The 18,421-nt window shown below is 45.9% G+C and overlaps 1 protein-coding gene across 8 annotated transcripts in view; it reads left to right on the top strand.

Moving 5' to 3' along the window:
- Positions 1-18,421, top strand: part of ARID1B (AT-rich interaction domain 1B) — a 370,148-nt gene that overhangs the window by 261,437 nt on the left and 90,290 nt on the right. The gene's annotated exons all lie outside the window — the stretch shown is intronic.

The raw sequence follows: 18,421 nt of genomic DNA, 5'->3' as shown, positions 1-18,421 counted from the left end.
GAAAACAGTGGGACTCCCGGAAAGTTCCAATAGAGTACCCATCTCTCCTGTAGAAGGGTTGGAGGAACTCAAGTCTTAGGTGAGTGGACTCTGAAACTTTGAGAGCAGAGAGCAGGACTGGAGTCGAAGCATTGCATCCCAGCCCTGCATCCCTGAAACCTGTTTATGCAGCTGGCTGTTCTTCCTGAGATGGCTGGCAGGATTAAATGACATTACAAGTGCTTTGGATAAAAAGATACAATAGCGGCTATTATTTATTACATGCTCCCCATTTGTCAAGCAGTTTTCCAAGTGCTGTCCTTTATATAGTTGCAAGTATAAACAAAGACTTCACAGCACTCTGTGCAGCTTATCAGTGAAAAGATCAAGGCCTGGAGAGTTGAGTAACGTGCTGGAAACTGAGTGACTGGTAATTTCTAGAAGTGGGACTCGGAAACCACCTTCAGAACACAAAGCTCAGACTGCCACGCTAAGCCGTCCCCTGGCCATGCACGGATGCAACGGGCGCCTTCAGAGAGGTGCCTCTGGTGTTACTTTCTTGAGAGCCAGTAGGGTTTGGAACACAGCCTGTGCCCTGTGCCGTGGCAGAGGCTCCCTGCTGGCCCCTACCCTGGAGGGGATGGCTTTTCCTTCCCAGAGGCACCATGGCTTCCCTTCTTGCCATGGAGCCTCCCACACCCATGTGCATGGAGAGCGCTTTGCATACGCTGCGTTTTGCACTGTTGTCCAAAAAGCATCTAAGTTCTTACTGCACACATCATCCAGTGCTTGAGGTTTTCTGTGTTTTGTTACCGTTCCCTGTTTTCTTCCAGACCCTTTCCTCTTCCTCGTCCCCTGTGTATGGAGTTGATTACTCCGGGCTGGCTTTCCCACAGGTACAGTTAACTCCACGTTGACCCGGCTCAGGAACGCAGTTCAGTGTGTGCCTCATCCCATATGCTTAAGGCTTAAAATAATTGCAGATTCATTTGAACTGCATCAGATAGACTACTGACCGCATCACACCGCACCCAGATCCACAGTGGGCTGAAGCGAGTGCCAACTCGCAGATGGCAGGCTTGTGGATTTCACACAACAGTCTGCCTTTACAGTTTTCTTCTCACTTGTGGATCCTGAGGGAGTCCGTGGACACGGGGGGAAATGACTGCTTTATCAGTTCATGCAGAATTATTAGCTCTCATTATAAAACACATTTAGCTTTCGCTATTTGGATTCGCTCAAGTTTAATTATGGACTCCTTTGTTACAGTGGAGATGGGTGTCCGTCCCACATCGGCCATGTGTGCTAAGGTGCCTGCACATGTCCACTGGCCGTGGGCGTAGCTGTGCTCTCGCGCTTTGTAAGTCTGTATGACAGCTGTAGGACTCGCCCATTATCCCGTCCCATTGTTGAGGAACATGTGCGATACATCAAAGGGTCAGAATTAGGAAACGGGGTCTGTTTGCAGCTACCCAAGGACCTGTGAGACTCTTCCGTTGGCACGTATGCTGTGACAGTACCTGCCACGCTTTGCATTTCACTGAGCTGTGGCCTAGTATTTTTGAAATAAGGCTATATAGTCTTGTCCTTTATACATGATATGAAGTCACACCCTGAATAGAAAATGCTTCAACTGGCAGTGCGGATGCCCCACACATCCCTCGTAGGGAGCCACAGTCTGTGCCCTTGGGACCAGGATGTCTTTTTAAGTTTAAGTGACATAGCCTGCTTGAGTGGCACGTTCTGAAACTACAGTGAGCAGCGACTGTGGCTTGCTTTCAGTTCTAGAAGCTCTGTACAGTTTCCAGCACCCAGTTGTTTCTCTTACAAGGGAGCGAGGCTGAGCGGCGCTCAGCAGGGTGTCTGGGAGCCTGCAGCATGGTTCTTGTATTTGTCGTGAGCACCCTGACATCTGATTAGGTTAATGCTGGCATGGGTGGGGCAGATCTCAAGACAGCTCTGCTTATTTTTTAATATTTACTTATTCCCCCTCCCTTTTAAAAAAATACGAAAGAGAACTGCCATCATCTGGTTTGCTTCCCAAACGCCCACAGAAGCAGCCAGGAATAGGCCAGCCCACAGCCAGTAACTCCTGTTTCCATCTGGTTCTTCCACATGGGTGACAAGAGCCCAAGTATTTGAGGTGTCACCTGTTGTCACGCAGCATGTGAATGAGCAGGAAGCTTGACTCAGAAGCAGAGGCAGGACTTGAACCCAGGCCCTCTGAAATGGGATGTAGACGTCCAGGCACCACCTGGCCTGCGCTTACTTTTTCGGTAAACTATCCATCACCTGTGTATCAGATATGAGAACATTTGGCTTTTGTTGTTTATTGCTGTTGACAAAATACACAGTAGCAAGTTTCTGAAGGTTGTCTGTGGCCCAGCATCATCAGCCACAGGTTACTCACTGTTTGCAACCCGTTCCAACACCTGATTTCTCAAAGGCAAATTGACAGGTATTACAATCACTTAGCACTTCAGGACTGTTCTGTAGCCAAATGCGCAGCAAGGTGTGCTTGTGGAATTCCTTTGCATTTACTCCGTGGTGGAGTGTGGCCCTCTGGATTCTTAGCAGTCTCCAACATTCAAACGCCCTTATCCGGCACTATTCATGTTCCTAGTACCAGTCTGGTTCCATTGCTCAAGGACAATCCTGTTTGGATGCTGAGAACACAAACCAATTGCCAGGGTCTAAAGCAAACATGGACAGTTTTCTCACGAAGAAGTCAGCGTCAGCTTGAGTCTAAGGATGAGGAGCCAGGTCCTGAGTGACCACGAGCCAGTGCGAAGCTGCTCCACAAGCCCAGCTTGCTGTGTGGGCGCACACAACAGCTCAGCCTCTGGGCGGCTGAGACCACACGGACACCACTGCGGCGCGCTCCCCCAGGGGCCAACATTTTGCCTCAGAAGCTTGAGTGTTTCTCTGAAAGGGATGACATAATTCACCATTGCACAGCAAAGTCACACAGATTATAAATGTGAAAATCGTGTGGGAAATCAAAGGGTTGCCGACCGGAGCATGGCAAGTAGGTCAGTTGGTGTCCTGTGCGGAAAGCCCCTCTGTCACACTGTGCAGTGTGCGTGCTCTGCTTAAGGAAGTGACGTCCCCTTCCGCTTCAGAGCCAGGTCTGGAAGGAGGATCAGCAGCAGGAGAGCACGCTCACCCTCAAGAGTGCCACACATTTTTTTCCTTGTTTTGTTTTCTAGTGTGTTTTTCTTGTTTTTTAAACATCAGTTGCTATGGTACTTAAAGTTTTTCATTGCTTTTTAAAGAAAGCAGATGATATGAATTATATGTGTTGTAGAAAAATATGTTGTTTCTTTGAGTTAGTGATAAATGAAATTAAGTGACTAACTCTTCTCATTTGAATAAAATCTGTGTAAGTATTGCTTGTGCTGTTCTTCAAATAACATAAAATCGAGAAAGCTGAGATTTGCTTTTTTTTGGTATTACAAAAATAAGTCTTCTGTTAAGAGATGTTACCAGCTCAAAGATTCACCTTATGCGAAAGATTATTATCTGTCTTTAGAGACCCAGTAACACATTCCTATTTTTTATTGTTGAAAATCAGCTACCCTTCATATTGCTAATATACTTATATCTTGGTGGGGTTTTTTCTTCTTGTTTTTTCGTGGCCAGTTAGAAATCTTCAGTAAAATAAAGTTAACAGTAAATGTCACTTCCTAATTGCAGTAATGACCACACAGCTGTGCTTTGCTCCGTTTATAACGCATGTCAGCATCAGTTTAGGAGCTTGGCTTCATTTGCTGCCCAGATAGCATTCTGCAGATTGGCACCGCGGTGAGAAGCCGAGCGTCTTGTCGGCCACGGCTGCGGGTGATGGGGCAGGGCCGGCCGGCGTCAGGCTGCCGCCACGTGGGGTGTGCGGGGTGTGCGGCGCTAGCTCTGCCACTTGGCAGGGCTTCCGTCCTTCCGTGTTTATTTACTCGCTTGCTTATGTTCTTCCCGAGTTCTGCAGCATTCCTCTTTGTTAGGTTAAGAATCATTTTATTTATGAGCATGTGAATTTTCAGGGAGGAACTCTTACACTTAAATGAACCTGTAAGAGACCCATAGAAAAGCAAGTGCCTGCAGCGCTAATAATGAGAACTGACAAGGCAGCCCTGCTGGGTTTATTTATGACCTTCTGCCTTTGTTAGCGCTTGTGAGAAATTCCTTTCTAACCATAACAATATTGTTGGAGTTTGGCACTGTGCAGAGAAGTCCTGCCGAGCCCCGAGGCCCACAAGCTGGCACTCACTGAGTTTGTAACACATTGCTGGGCCTGTTTCCTTCGCTCCGCTCCTATTTAATGCTTGGGTATGTCTTCACCAATTTTTCTATACATGGTTTTAAAGAACATGCCCCTTTTATACTCAGAGCCAAGTCGGCTTTGTCCTTGAGTACGATGTCTTACCTACCTAGCAAGCAGTATAAAATTCCCAAGAGGAATGGCCTTGGAAAGGCCAGGTGTCTGTCACACAGGACAGATCCAGGGAAGCCGAGCCACAGCCCTCCTCCTGTGGACTGTTACAGCGCTTCTGAACAATCTCATGCGTGGGTATGCATTCTAAGAGAAAAAGTAAGCTCAGCAGAACAAATTGACCTCAGGTTATAACTTTATAATACTCTGGCTGTTATTTCAATGCTACATTAATACTTAAAGGCTGTAGAGTAAACCATACAAGATAGAAAGAAACAGTTTTCAAATGAAACAGGTACGTTAAAAGCATCAGTTCACAGAGAGAATTGCCTCAAAAATTGTAATTTTCTTTGGAAGCAGAAGAAAATTGCAGATGTTAAACACGCAGCTAGCTATTGGGGTGAGACCACAGTCGAGATTGCTTGTTACAGAGCTATTGGGAGCTTGGGAGCACCACGTCCCGTGACAACTGGCTCTGCTCCACCAACGAAAAGCCAGAGCGAAGATGTGTGTTGAGTTCTGTGTAAAGCACTTGCTGATGGCTGTGTGACTGCTGGGTCTACTGAGAATCTCCAGTTCCAGGCTTGGGATGCCAGCTTCCGTGAGGAACAGGCCACAACTGGGAAGGGCCGAGCCTGTACCCCCGCCCTACTCATGTGGGAAGGTGGGGCTGTTACACTGACGGTCTGACAATTTGTTACTGTTAGAGTCAGCAGACATAGCCGTGTTTCTGTCAACTTGGTTGAAACCTGACTTTGATAAGTTGTTCTTAGCTAGCTTATTCAAGTGTGGGATACACTTGCTAGTGGGACCCATGAAGAAAATTTTATTAGTAATTTTCTCTTTCTCAAACTTAATCTTGTCATTTCATTCCTATGTTCTTTTACATTAAGTTGTAGCATCTCCTCTAAAAACATGAGTGTGATTTCGTGCTACTCAGCTGTTTTCCCTCTTTTAAACTTTTTGTCTCATTTCTTTGAAAGGCAGAGCCCCATCCGCTGGTTCATTCCAGATTCCCCTGGCCAGTGGCTAGAACCAGACTGGGCCACTGCCAGGAACTGGGATTACCGTCTAAGCTTCCCACTGGAGATAAGAACCCAACTTGAGCCTCCTAAGGCTGCCTCCTAAGGTGCACAGCAGTGGGAAGCTGGCATCCAGAGCAGAGCCAACACACGGCGTGCAGGCATCCCAAGCAGGGCCTTGTTGGCCATGCCACCTGTCCTCCCTACCCTGTCCATTGTTGAAATCAGCATTTACCATCTGCCATAACATGAACATAAATTAATCAGTTCTCTCTTTTTTCTTTTTTTAAGCAATAAGCATAATTGCAAGATTTGCGAAGAGAATATACCTAGCCATGCAGGTGGGCATCTCAGCCAACAACTAAGAGCCACAATAGTTCAGTTAGTTGTGCTGTGGCTGTGTAGCAAAACCTCCAGGATTTCAGTGCTTTTACTTAAAAAAGCCTCAGTATTGTTTAATTGATAACTTTTGAAGTACGAAGAGGAAAGTAAAAATAAACTCAGATCTAATCATGCAATAAAATCCAAGTTAACACATTTTACTGAGCCGTGGTATATACCTCTTGGGCATTTCAAATAAGAGGTGAGAGTGGCATTTGGCATGGGGGAGGCCTGGACTGAGTGCCCAGCTTCAGCCTGGCCCGCACATGAAGGATCTGTCTGCATGTTTCCCTCTCTTTTCTTTCTCTATAATTCTGTATTTCAAATAGGTCTTTAGGGAAAAAAAAGTAACTCATTGTCTAATGTATATACCTGGTAAATATTCATTGCGGAATGGAAGGGTGTTGCTGTGCCACTTGTATTTGCTCATTCATTGAAGAAGTGGGATATGTCTCTGGAGGTCACTTGCAAATGCTTCATCCGGTACTCAAATGTATTTCCCATGATAAACAGTCCTGTAGAGGACCACTCTGGATTGAGCATTTACTGTGTGTGCAACATTGCGTGTTGGCAATTACACCCGTGTTTCATCCTCATATAGTCCTCGCTGCAGTGCTGACGGAACAGAAGCTTGGTTAAGTCACCGGCCCCAGGAATGACAGAGCCGTGATGCAAGTTCCAACTCGCTGTGGCAGCCGTGCCGGAGGAGTGCGCTGCCAGGCCCCTGCCCTTCATGACAGCACAGTGTTCAGGGGGCACATACTCTGGGCCATTCGTTGGGCTTGGTGCTGCTTGCTCTGCAGCTACTCCATCCTTCATGTAGAAGACAGGTGTCGTGTGTGGAGTGACAATATCCTGGGGGCCTCAGGTCCTGTCCCCACCCACCCCATTGATAAAACAGCACCTCCATGAGAGAATGCTGATGTTACAGGGAAATCTACAAGGGCTGCTGAGAAGCAGGTGTCTGTGCAGGAGGACAGTAAAGTTCAGGTGAGGTTCCACTAGGCCTCCCTGGGCCTTAGGGATCCTAAGCCAGAGTTCGAGGTCAGCTGTTCCAGGAACTTCATGATTTCCTGGAGAAGAGAGGAACAGGGCAGCGCAGGGTGCTCACAACCAGGCCCCTTAAGTCTCTTGCTCACAGACATCCGGGTGCAAGCAAAGTGAGAGCTTGCTCTTATTCCCACTGGAGTCTTGCCTGCTGCCGTCACCCTCGTAGTAAATCAGAGTGATGTTCCTGTGGCCCCAGAGCAGGCTACAGTGTCACTGCACCAGCTGCAGTACTGGGATAGGGGATGCATGCATGCACAGCTCTCCCATGCCCGTTGTTAAATGGTGAACACCGACCACCCACCTGCTGGTGGAATAATATCAGCAAGTTGTCCTTAGTTGTAATGGAAGCTTTATTGGAAAATCCACTCCTGGGCCCCCTTTGCACAGAACAGAAGGAAGATGGAGACAAAAAGGGCAGCTGAGATACGTGTCCGGGAGTTCATACTGCTCTAGACACACAGGCTGGCAAAGGGCGGTCTGTGCCCCAATTATGTAAGGAATGTCCATTCAGGTGTGCCATTGGTTGGCTGGAATCCCACCAGGCTGGTGACTTAACTGGCTCCTGTGGCCCCTCCCGTTCCACACTGAAGCCTGGAAGACATGCCGGCTCTGGAGCAGATCCAGCCCCTCCTCCGTGGCCAAGGAGGCCTAGGGCACACTCTCACGGATCTCAGTATTGACGTAGTTACCCTCATTGTCATTGCTATTGTTATGGGCTATTCCTGTCTGAAACCCAGAATAACCACCGCCTTTGGAGAAACAGGTTTCAAAGTAATGTTATAAAATGGTTACATGCTCTTAGGGAAAATTATCATGTGAAATTTCACTCAAGTGCTAGCACTTGAGGTGTTAAGTGACCAGCTGCCCCTGTGCAAAATTGAAAAACAACTCACTTTGGAAACCTCTTATCTAATTAGGCGAGCCCATGAATCATAATAGAAAATAAGAAAAATGCATGTTTTTAGCTGTGACATTGGGGATGTACTGTATGTGTTGTTTCATTTTCAAGTATGAAACGGTCTTTCTGACATCATTTCTATGTGCAATGTTAGTTAAACCTAACATCTCAAAAGTTTCTGAATTTCTACTTTTTTCTAATCAATTATTACAAAATGGTTTATTTGGAAATTTCAGTTTTCTCTTGTTTTGATGCCATTAAGTTGTAATTTTTTGGTTTTAGCAATAATTTTAAATGATCTTTAAATCCTGAAGAATCAAGTGACTAGTTCTAAGATTGGGGAGGGAGAATTATTTTAAAGAGAGATGGGTGCTTAAGGAAGGAAATTTGATTTTGGAATAATACAATCTTAGCTCTTGTTTTTGCATTGTTACTCTGCTTCCAAGCTACTCTTTAACAGACGTGATTTGAATTCTGCTTCTAGTAGATGATTTACCACCAGGAATAATATCATAAAAGTGATGTGCTTGGCATTGTTCGATAATTCATTGTGTCGATCCAGGAAGAGAATACACATTGGGATCCCCATTTCACCATTTAATCACAAGTGCGTCCTCTTGCGCCCTGCTGATCAAAGGCAGGAGCAAACTTCAAAGCTTCCCTCTTCCCGCCCCCTTCCCATCTATCTGTATGGTCATGTTTTGTTATGTAATGGTTTGTGTTCTTGAGGAATGAGTCATTAAGACTGTGTTTGTCTCTTGCTAGCAACCTTCCAGTACTGGAATATTTGTTATAAGTTGCATTTATAGAACTGAAAGCATCGTTGAGAATCTTGTTCTTAAGTGTAGCATAGTCAGGACTTGTCTTGCTCAGGAAGGAGCTTAGGAATGAGCAGCCTAGTCAGGACACCTGAAACCTTCCCAGCAGCATGCATACCTCTGCTCTAATCTGGGAAGTCCCCCGGGAAGAGGGGTGGGGAAAGAGGCAGGGAGCCATTGGTCTTCCTTTTCTACCCTCCGGCCTGCTGATACTGCTGCCTTGTGCACTGGTCCCCAGCTTCACAAATCTCCAGGCCTCTGATCGTAGCCTTTCACTCCCAGCTAGCAGTGGCACTAAGCCATTGTCTGAATCATTAGTGCACTAACAGTTTTGTTTATATCTTGCTTCTCACAGTAATCATTTTCAGTAGGTAATGCAATAAACCCTCTCCCATCTCCCATCTTATAGATGATGAAAGTGAAATACAGACAGTTCAAGTGACTTGACCAGGTTGAAGTAATCAGGAAGTGGCAAAGATGGAGTTCTCCGGAAGGTCTGACTGCCAAGTTTGTGTGGTTGCAGGTGCATTAGTACTCAGTGTGAGCACTCAGTGAGCAGTTAGTATTAAGTGTGAGCACACAGCACAGTTAGTACACAGTTAGTACTCGGTGTGAGCAGCCTCTGGACAGCCCCGAGTGATACAGTCCCGAGAGGAAGCGGTGCAGCTGGCTCTATGCTGGAGGTATCAGGGAAGACCTGGCCAGGAAGGTGTGGATGGCTCTTGGAGGAAGTGGCTCTCCGTGGCAGGGTAGGCATCGTTTCAGTTAAACCAGGCGGCGCAAGGCTGAGTTCCAGACCACACGTGCTGGGTTATGGTTAGGACCACACAATTATTCTATCTTGTGTCTTTTTTTCCTGTATTTCTTAGAGTGTGCAGTGCTCCTTGCCCCTCTCGTTGGTTCTTCTCATCTCTGCTGTAGACTTTTAACCCTGCACCATTGTGATCATGGGCCTTTTCTCCTAAAGGTACAGACCCTCTGTTTTGCTTCTCATCAGCAGTGTGGGAGTCTTAATAATGTTTTTGTCCATTTGATTTCACTATTGTATAATATTCCATTCCATCTGAATTTATTCATTTTGTATTATTGAAAGTGTGTCTCAAAATTCTTATTGCTGCAGCACCAAGCCAACGCTGCTTCAGTGCTTGAGTGTTTCCGTGTGGACTCTAGCAGTGTAAACCTAGTGGCAGAAGTGCTGAGTCACTAAGTAAACGCATCCTCTGCTTGACAATCTGCTGCTGATGATATTAATTTGCTGCGCCGTGATGATATTAATTTGGATTCTGCAGTTGTTTATGCAGTAGTAAGAAATACAAAATATTTTTCCTGTTTCCAGTGTTGGTTGGATAGCCATGCTGTCTCGGTTGGAAGTATTAGTATTGTTCAGTTTTGATGAAAATAGTGCCTTATTATCTTATAAGCAAACTGAGGTAGCATGCATACCAAACAATCATAGAAGAGAAATATTTGTCTTGATCATGTAAAACCAGAAAGGGGGCAGCTCTTCTTTACAAATTCTGAAAGCTCAGAGAATGGGAGGGAAATAGAAAATCACCGTGTGTGTCCCAAGTAGTAGTCCTTGGCGCAAGCGAGATGCATTGGTGAACACGTAAGCTTTGCGGGGAAGGAGACGTCCTATTTCCCCAGAAGTGTGCTCCTGCCCAGTGCTCACATCCACAGTGGTCTGGTAGTCTTTGTGCTGGAACTGGAGCTGGAATTCCCTCCCTTTTGGGTGGACTGCACTCTGTGAATCCCCTCACGAGTATCGTCTGGACTGGGGAGAAGTGTCCCTTCAGAGAACCTGGCAGGTGATAGAATTATGGCCTGCCCCCAGGGAGTTGGTGTCAATGTCTCTGACCAGACCTGATGAGAAAGATTCTGCCTACCTGCGGTATTCCCAAAAGGTCTCATCCAAGTCTAATCATGGGAGGACACTAAAGAATGGCAAACAGAAGGCAGTTCTACCATGAGCCTGGCCCTCTAACATGGCAAGGTCATGAAAACCACAGAAAGATTGGAAAAGTGACCTAGACCCAGGAAGTAAGGGAGTTGTGGCAAACCAGCCCAGCAGGTGTCCTGCATCGGAAAGGGACATTGGAGAGCTGGGAAAGCACCAGGCATGGCTGCGGCTTAGTTCCGGAATTGTATGTTAATTTCATAGTTTTGGTAATACAGCATGGCTGTGTAGAATGTTCTAAGCAGGGTGATGTGTGAACAGGAATTTTGGTGCTGTATTTGCCACTTTGTCAAAGTCTGAAGTCATTGCACAGTGCAGTTTTTGAAAATCTGAAGGATGTCGCTCAGATGTGGACGTTCATATGGTTCCCATGCGCCAGGTGAATGTGGAAAAGTGCGGTCAGCAAGCTTTGGTGCTGTGCGCAAACACAGCGCCCCTCCCTGCAGTGTGGGCGCAGGGCAGTTTGTCAGTTGCGAGTGTCTCTGTTACTGTTTTTTATAAATTGTTAATTTATTCGCAATTCTATAGGTTTACTGTTTTTGACGAATTTCATTGCTGTACTCCTGAAGAAATAAATGCCTCATGAGGGTTCATGCCTTTTTAATTTTAAGTTTTGTTTTCAGAATGTCTACGTGCTAAGCATTGTACTTAAGATAAATAGTGAATTTTTACTATGAGAGATGCAAGAGGTGATATTGATGGCTTTTCTGTCTTGAAGATTTACGGTATGCTTTCAGCAGTAAAAGCAGAAATTGGTAGACAAAGTCTGACTCTTATATGTTTACAGATCTTGTTAGTTTGTCAATTCACTTTGAAAGCACATGGGTCATTAATATTTATAGGTTTCTACCTGCTATGATGTTTGTGAAGCACCGGCCCATAAACCCGTCCGCTGCTCACAGCCTTGAGCCCTTTTCCCGTTATAGCTGACTGCCCAGGGAGGCGACACCAACAACTGGGCAGTGGAATGTGTAGTTAGAGGCTATAACCTGTTAAAGGCACATGTTCCTCAGAACCAGGTCTAGATGCTGAGGAACTATTTTAAGGTTAAAACAGCTATTTTCCACCTCTTTATCCATTGACTGCAAATAGAAGGTGAGTGTGTAGATTAAGGAAGTTACTGCATTCAGGCCAAGCCCACGGCTATTTAACCTTGACTCCAGGTATTTAGGCACTTAGACACAAACTTTGTGCTGTCACAAAGTAAACCTTATTTGCTTATTTGTTTAATTTTATGTAATTCAAATAAGTGTAGGGATTAAAAATATTTAGTGTTATTCATAAACACTTAAGGGTATGGTTTTCTTTCTTTTTTCAGAATTTGAACATTTCTTCTTGACACATACATGTTCTTTGCTCTTCTCTGCTAGCACAGAGCCCGGTGGGCCCGCTGGCTCTCTCCTTCCTCCGAGCCGCAGACTGTCTGCTGCACGCCTGGCTTTTCTCCCACTGAGCTCGCTTCTCTGCTCTCGCTGGCCTGGGCTGGCCCAGCCCCTGGGGAAGTGTCCCGCTCTGCCTTCCGGAGCTGATCTGTGCTTTCTCATCATTTACGTCATGGATATTTGATGCTGAGCATATATAGGTCTGCCTCTGGGGGCCACCTCACATCTAAAGGATGGAAATCACGGGTTTCTCTGGCTGCATCCCCCCGCCCCCCGCGCCCAGCCTGGGCCACAGCTCCAGCTGCAGGCCTTTGATGGTGTGTGCCAGGGACTCTCCCCAAGCTGAACGCTCTTCCTCACTTTGCTTTGCTATAATTCGTTTGCAAATTTGAGCAGTTAACTTCACACAAGAGACATGCTTAATGGTCAGCGCTGACGTGGGCCTTCCTTGCCTTGAGACTGAAAAGGGTTTTAACTGTTGGACAATTAAATAAGAAGAAAAGCTACTTTTCCTGCTAGCACAAGATGGAATATAGGTTCCTTACAAGAAAATGTGCACAGCAATATTACTGGCACTTTGAGGTGCTAAGCCACTTGGGAAGGTAGGCATTGAGCGAGTCCTCGCTGTCCTGGTCACCATGGTCATCTGCAGGGCTGGGCGTGGGGGCCAAGAGGGCAGCGTTCTTCCCAGTTGGCAGTTAATTCCATACAACCGAAGCAAATCTATAAATGAATTTTCTTACCTGATTATTCCTAAGCATTGTCTGTATTGTGGTAAATGGCCTTTTTTTCAGTCTACTTCTCAAAGCCATTGGTTGATAGTGGAAAAAGTGAGTATTTCAAGCAGAATTTGAAAATGGAGTATTTTAAGAAGCCCCTGCGCAATGGAAACAAATGTCCTTGTATGATGCGTATTTCGTACTTGTGTTGTTTACCGTGTCTAACTTTAGAAAGACAGTATATATTTTTAAAGATTTATTTTTTTTCATTGGAAAGTCAGATAAACAGAGAGGAGGAGAGACGGAGAGGAAGATCTTCCATCTGATGATTCACTCGCCAAGTGGCCGCAATGGCTGGAACTGAGCCGATCCAAAACCAGGAGCTTCTTTGGATCTCCCATGTGGGTGCAGGGTCCCAAGGCTTTGGGCCATCCTCGACCACTTTCCCGGGCTGCAAGCAGGGAGCTGGATGGGAAGCAGGGCCACTGGGGTACAAACTGGAACCCTTATAGGATCCCAGCGTGTGCCAGGTGAGGATTTTAGCTGCTAGGCTACCATGCCTGACCCAAGACAATATATTTTTTATCAGCAGTTTTAACCCTGGGATCTTTGAATCAAAAGAGCTGTTATTTTAGGTGCTGATTGAAAAGGAAATAAAGATATCATGATATATTTGTCTGGGGCCCTATATTTAGCTTTGAGTCTTTCTTTTATAAAGTGTCAGTTCAGCTGATTATCCTATGAATGTCCCTTTAAAACAGGTTATATCTGTAATGAAATTTTTGTCTGAGAAAGAATGGAAAATGAATAAGGTAGAAATCATTTCCCCAAAGAGGGTTCTTGACTGCTCTGACTAAATTGATTTTTCTTGCATTGTCTTTGGCTTTGGTTACAGTTTGGGCCTTTGTGGAACTTGTGGCTATTTTTAAGTTCTCCAGTTGATCTCATCCATCTGAAGGCTATGTGTTGTGTGCTTTGTCACAAGTAATGAGGATATAAATATGTATATGAAGCACTTTAAATAAAAATTGAGGCATGAATGTGCATAGCTTTAGAGAATGCTTTTAAGGCTGAAGCTAGTGCTTGGAAGGAGTCTGTCTTCCTGGTGCCTTTGGGTTTTTTGGTTGATTTGTTGTGCAGACAAATGTGAGCAGCAGGTACCTTAGAGGGACCTTGACAGGTTACAGCACAGGCGAGAAGATGCCTGTAAACATGGCAGTTAGAGACGCGCTGCGCGGGTTTCCACTGTGTGTGTGAGAGCAGGAGAGTCAGCTTACTGGCTCCAGCTTCATCCGAGGGTCACATGTCCAAAACAATCATTCCCAAGTAAGGGTGGAAGGTAGGAAGTGATTTTGTACGTGTGTCTACAAAGCTGAGACGTTAATGAGGCTCGATACTTGACCTCTGTGATGTTAACTGGTAGCAGAGGACCGAGCATTCATTGCTAAATTTTAATAGCTGGGTCAGATAGCTTCTAACAGAGCGTTTATGGCAAATATTTATAAATATCTACATGTGCAGGATTGCTCTGTGTGATGCTTCAGCTCTATTTCACTGTGAAAGCTTATGAGTTTGTTGATACTTACAAATGACATCAGATCTCTCTTACTAATACTGATATTAGGGTGTCACTGCCCTTGAGAATGTTAAGATCGAGTCAAAGAGAGAATTCAGAAAAAGTACAGGCCTGTATTTCATACTTAATATTCTAACAAGGATAAGAGACACCACAACTGCTTTTGAAGATGGCTAGCAGACTTTTGTAGACCATTGAACTGGCATTTTAACCTGTGCTTTAGCCCCATGGGGAGTCCTGGTAAGAAATCATTAACTGTGTCCTATTAAAATCCTCGAGCAAGATCCCTGAACTAGTCTCATTGATTGAAATATCGTCTCCATTTCTAATTCAGTGTTTATCCTCATGCTCTCCCGGGCCCTTCTGAGCAGGAGAGGCCCAAATGTGCACTGTGCCACCAGCTAATTGTTTTGAGAACCATAGCTAAGAGTAGCTTGAACTTCATTTGCTTTTTCAAAGATCTGCTGGTTTAAAATTAAGCATGGGAGTAAAATTTTCTCACTTATTCCCAGTTCTTTAAGATAGTAAAACATTACCAGTATTGACTGAATTTATCTTTGTGTAAGTAAGCTGCCTGCGGCTGAATTGAATACCCTCAGCGCCAGTGATGCTCGGATGCAGAGTTGTCATGCATGGAGGCAAATAGGATCCTGTGCAGTGAAGAAGCCTGAATGCATCAACTTCATGTCTTGTATCTACTTTATCTGTATGTGGATCTTTAAAAACTGGCCTGTGTGCCTGTCCCATCACTGCCCTTCCCAGGCCTTGCCAGCAAACTGGGTCAGGAGTATGTGTGTGCTGTGTCAGTTCATGAATGTCCCTCTTGTCGGGATCCGACAGGATTGTGGTTTCCATCTGGTGGCATTTCATTCTGAGCACAGTGACACCTTTTGTACTTGTCACTGGGTTGGATGAGAACCTTAGCTGGGCGGAGAGTGGGCGCAGGGATGGTGGCTGCAGGGAAAGTCTTTTTTGCCTTCAGTTAAGCTTCAAAGGATAAGAAGGTTTCATTCTGTTAGTTTTTGATGCAGTGATCTTTTTTAAAATAAAATAACCACTGTTGGTATCTTGGTAAGTGTTAGGTTATTTTGGCTTGCTGAAAAGTATTCCACATTCTGAGTGACGTCAGATGTTAAACCCAACTTGATAGCAATATTTGACCAAAACAAATTTTTTTAAAGATTTATTTATTTTATTACAGTCGATATACAGAGAGGAGGAGAGACAGAGAGGAAGAGCTTCCATCCGATGTTTCACTCCCCAAGTGAGCCGCAACGGGCTGGTACGCCAATCCGATGCCGGGAACCAGGAACCTCTTCCGGGTCTCCCACGTGGGTGCAGGGTCCCAAAGCTTTGGGCTGTCCTCACCTGCTTTCCCAGGCCACAAGCAGGGAGCTGGATGGGAAGTGGAGCTGCCGGGACCAGAACTGGCACCCATATGGGATCCCGGGGGGGGGGGGGCAGCGTTCAAGGCGAGGACCTTAGCCGCTAGGCCACGCCGCCGGGCCCGACCAAAACAAATTTGATGACAAAATTGTCATTGTCCGGTGTCATGAGCCCATGAAGTCCTCCGTGGGAGAAGGACAGAGCTAAGGGACGCTGCGGGGCAGAAGGCCTTGTCTGCCTGCTGCTTGACAGAAGGGGCCTTGGTGAGGACACTGCAGATCTGGCGGTGCTCAGACAAGACGGACAGGAGCCCTGCTGAGGAGCCCGTCCTCGGAGAAGCATCAGTTACAGAGCTGCCTGCTTAACCAGGCTGAGTGCCGACTCTCTACAGATACCTCAGGAATCCACAGGGTGGAACTGTTTCTGTATAATTTACAAGTAAAAGTTACCTGCATGCATAACTGTAATATAAAGGTTGTATCATTTTATTGTCCTCCCGTTACCCGGAGGACCTGCCGGCACCAGTGTCTTGATGGCTGCGTGTGTTTCTCTCCTGGTATTTTGTCCATCCGCTTGTTGAATAATAAGGGAAATGTTTCTGAGGCCTTTGCAGCTTGAATGAAGATCTCTTCACACTCCTCTTTGTCACCCTTCCATCCTAACGTGGAATTTCTAGGGAGGCTGGGGAAGAAATTTGTTGGGCGTAAAGAGAATTATAAAAACTTCAATGTAATGTTTTGGATTTTTAATGGACAAATATTTGTATAAAATGTGATGCTATTTAAAAGTTAAATCTATGTTTCGTCCCTGTGTTTAACTCCATAGGTGGTATACTAGAAAGTAGGTGTGTATCTGATTATCAGCCATTGTTTTTCCCTCTGAAAAGGCATGAAAATATATTTCCCTTCCAACCAACTCCTGCCTAAGCACCACTTGCGTAGTGGCAATTACCCACTTGTTAGGTAGAATGTAGGTCTCTCACCCTCATGGAGCCACCACTAACATGCAAAGGGGACAGAGTCACCTCTGTTCGCAGTGTTTTTCTTGAGGCTACAGTAATGAGATAAGTTCCTGTTCTTGGTGTGGTTTGGGCAAATCAAGATCTACCTATATAGTAAGATCTGTGCAGTTCACCTGAGGCCTGTCCTAAGGCGTATTTTCCTTAAGAAGGGGCGAATCAGTAGGGGCAATGACAGTATTCTTGGTTCCCTCAATTCAGGACTAAGCACTTTTCCCGTAAGAGTCCTGGGGTTGAATATGTACAGCATGGTGGCCACATGAACCCTATGCATGCCCTGTGTCCCACAGCCAAGAGCTGCCGTGCGGAGTACCTAACGGAGTATATGTGGCTACATCCCAGTAAAACATTTGAATTTCGTATTTTTCTGTATGTCACAAATTAATCCCTTGATTTCTCAAACAATGAACTATGTAGCTTAGGTTGAGCACCCATAGGATCCCGGGGCTCACTGGCAGTGCCCCGTGCTGGGAGTGCCTTGCACAGGTATCCCCCTGAGCTCACACACCACACACTCCGAGCTGGGCAGCAAAGGCCTTGGGAGCAAACACTGCCCAAGTGATCTGAGGTGCCGCCCTTTTTTCCCCCACCTCCCACCCCGAGCCAAGGTCAGCACCCAGCCATGGTCAGTGTGCGTGCGTGGGCATCCAATGGGCCCCCTAGGTTCTGTTTGAGGAGTACCCCTGATGCCCTGGGCTGCTGAAGTTTGACCCCTCTGCACGGACTCCACAGCTGGCTTGGGTAATCCGCCTCTGTCTGCCTTCACAAAAAGTGTGTTCTGTTCAACCGGCCTGAATGGAACATTCAGATGAGAACAGTGTGCAGGCTGGGTACAAAGGCTTACCAGCTGAACATGTCTGAATTCATGTGTCTCACATGCCCCGAACAGGACTATTTATCAACTTTGTCACTGGTTTCTGAAAAGTTTATCCCATTTGATTTGGGAGGTTTGATGAAACTTTCTCTTGAGGTGATGCTTTCTGCCTGTCCTGTTCAGCTGTGGCACTTTCCATAAGCACAGTTGTTCTGTGGCATTCGTCTTCTTGCGCAGTTCCCATCAACTATGCTTTAGAATGTGTTGTTGATAGTCATTGACAAATTAGCTGTTTGTAACTACGGTCTGTAATGGGTGATGGGTTTCCCTGGCCAGGGGAGGGAGCTCTTCATCCTAGACCCTGCAGACCTCTGACCAGCTCTGCTTTTTTTATTAATTTTTTTCTTCCATTTTGTCCTTGCTGATGTAGATTCTGTTCTAACATGCGAAGCTCTTCATCTACCAATTTGCAAAAGCCTTAGTTTGAGAAGTCTCTATAGTAAGCAGTAGGGAAAATCCAACAGAATTACAGCTCTGTGAGCTGGCATCCAGTTGCCTTCTGTCCAGGGCCTCAGCTTTTAGCACTGACCGGTTCCCAAGCTCTCAGTCAGCCTGAGCCTTGAGTGCTGGAGGCCATGGGGCCTCATCTTCCCTTCGTCCTCCTCCACACTGTCACCTTCCCCTGCAGCTGTGGCCTGCTGAGCATCAGTCCTCCGGGTCTGCCAAGTGCAGATGTTCATAGCTGTCGCCGAGGGCATCACGACTAAATTGGATGCCAGTAAGCAGCACAGAACTGTTGTAAAAAATAAAGTATAACAGTAGGACAACTCACTGCTGCCCATATAACTTTAGAGGACTTTATTTTCATGATCTCACAGAAAATGCCATTTTGTAGTAATGGCACGTTGCAGTTATTTGAAAAGGTCTCAATTCCTCATCATCGTGTTTGCTTAACACTGGCTCCTAGTCCGTGAGAAGGTCCTAGTCGCCCCCCC

The sequence above is a fragment of the Ochotona princeps genome, chromosome 1 (genome assembly GCF_030435755.1).
Source record: "Ochotona princeps isolate mOchPri1 chromosome 1, mOchPri1.hap1, whole genome shotgun sequence".
Classification (NCBI taxonomy): Eukaryota; Metazoa; Chordata; class Mammalia; order Lagomorpha; family Ochotonidae; genus Ochotona; species Ochotona princeps.
The sequence above is the reverse complement of the archived record's forward strand: the minus strand, read 5'-3'. Positions and strand labels throughout refer to the sequence as shown.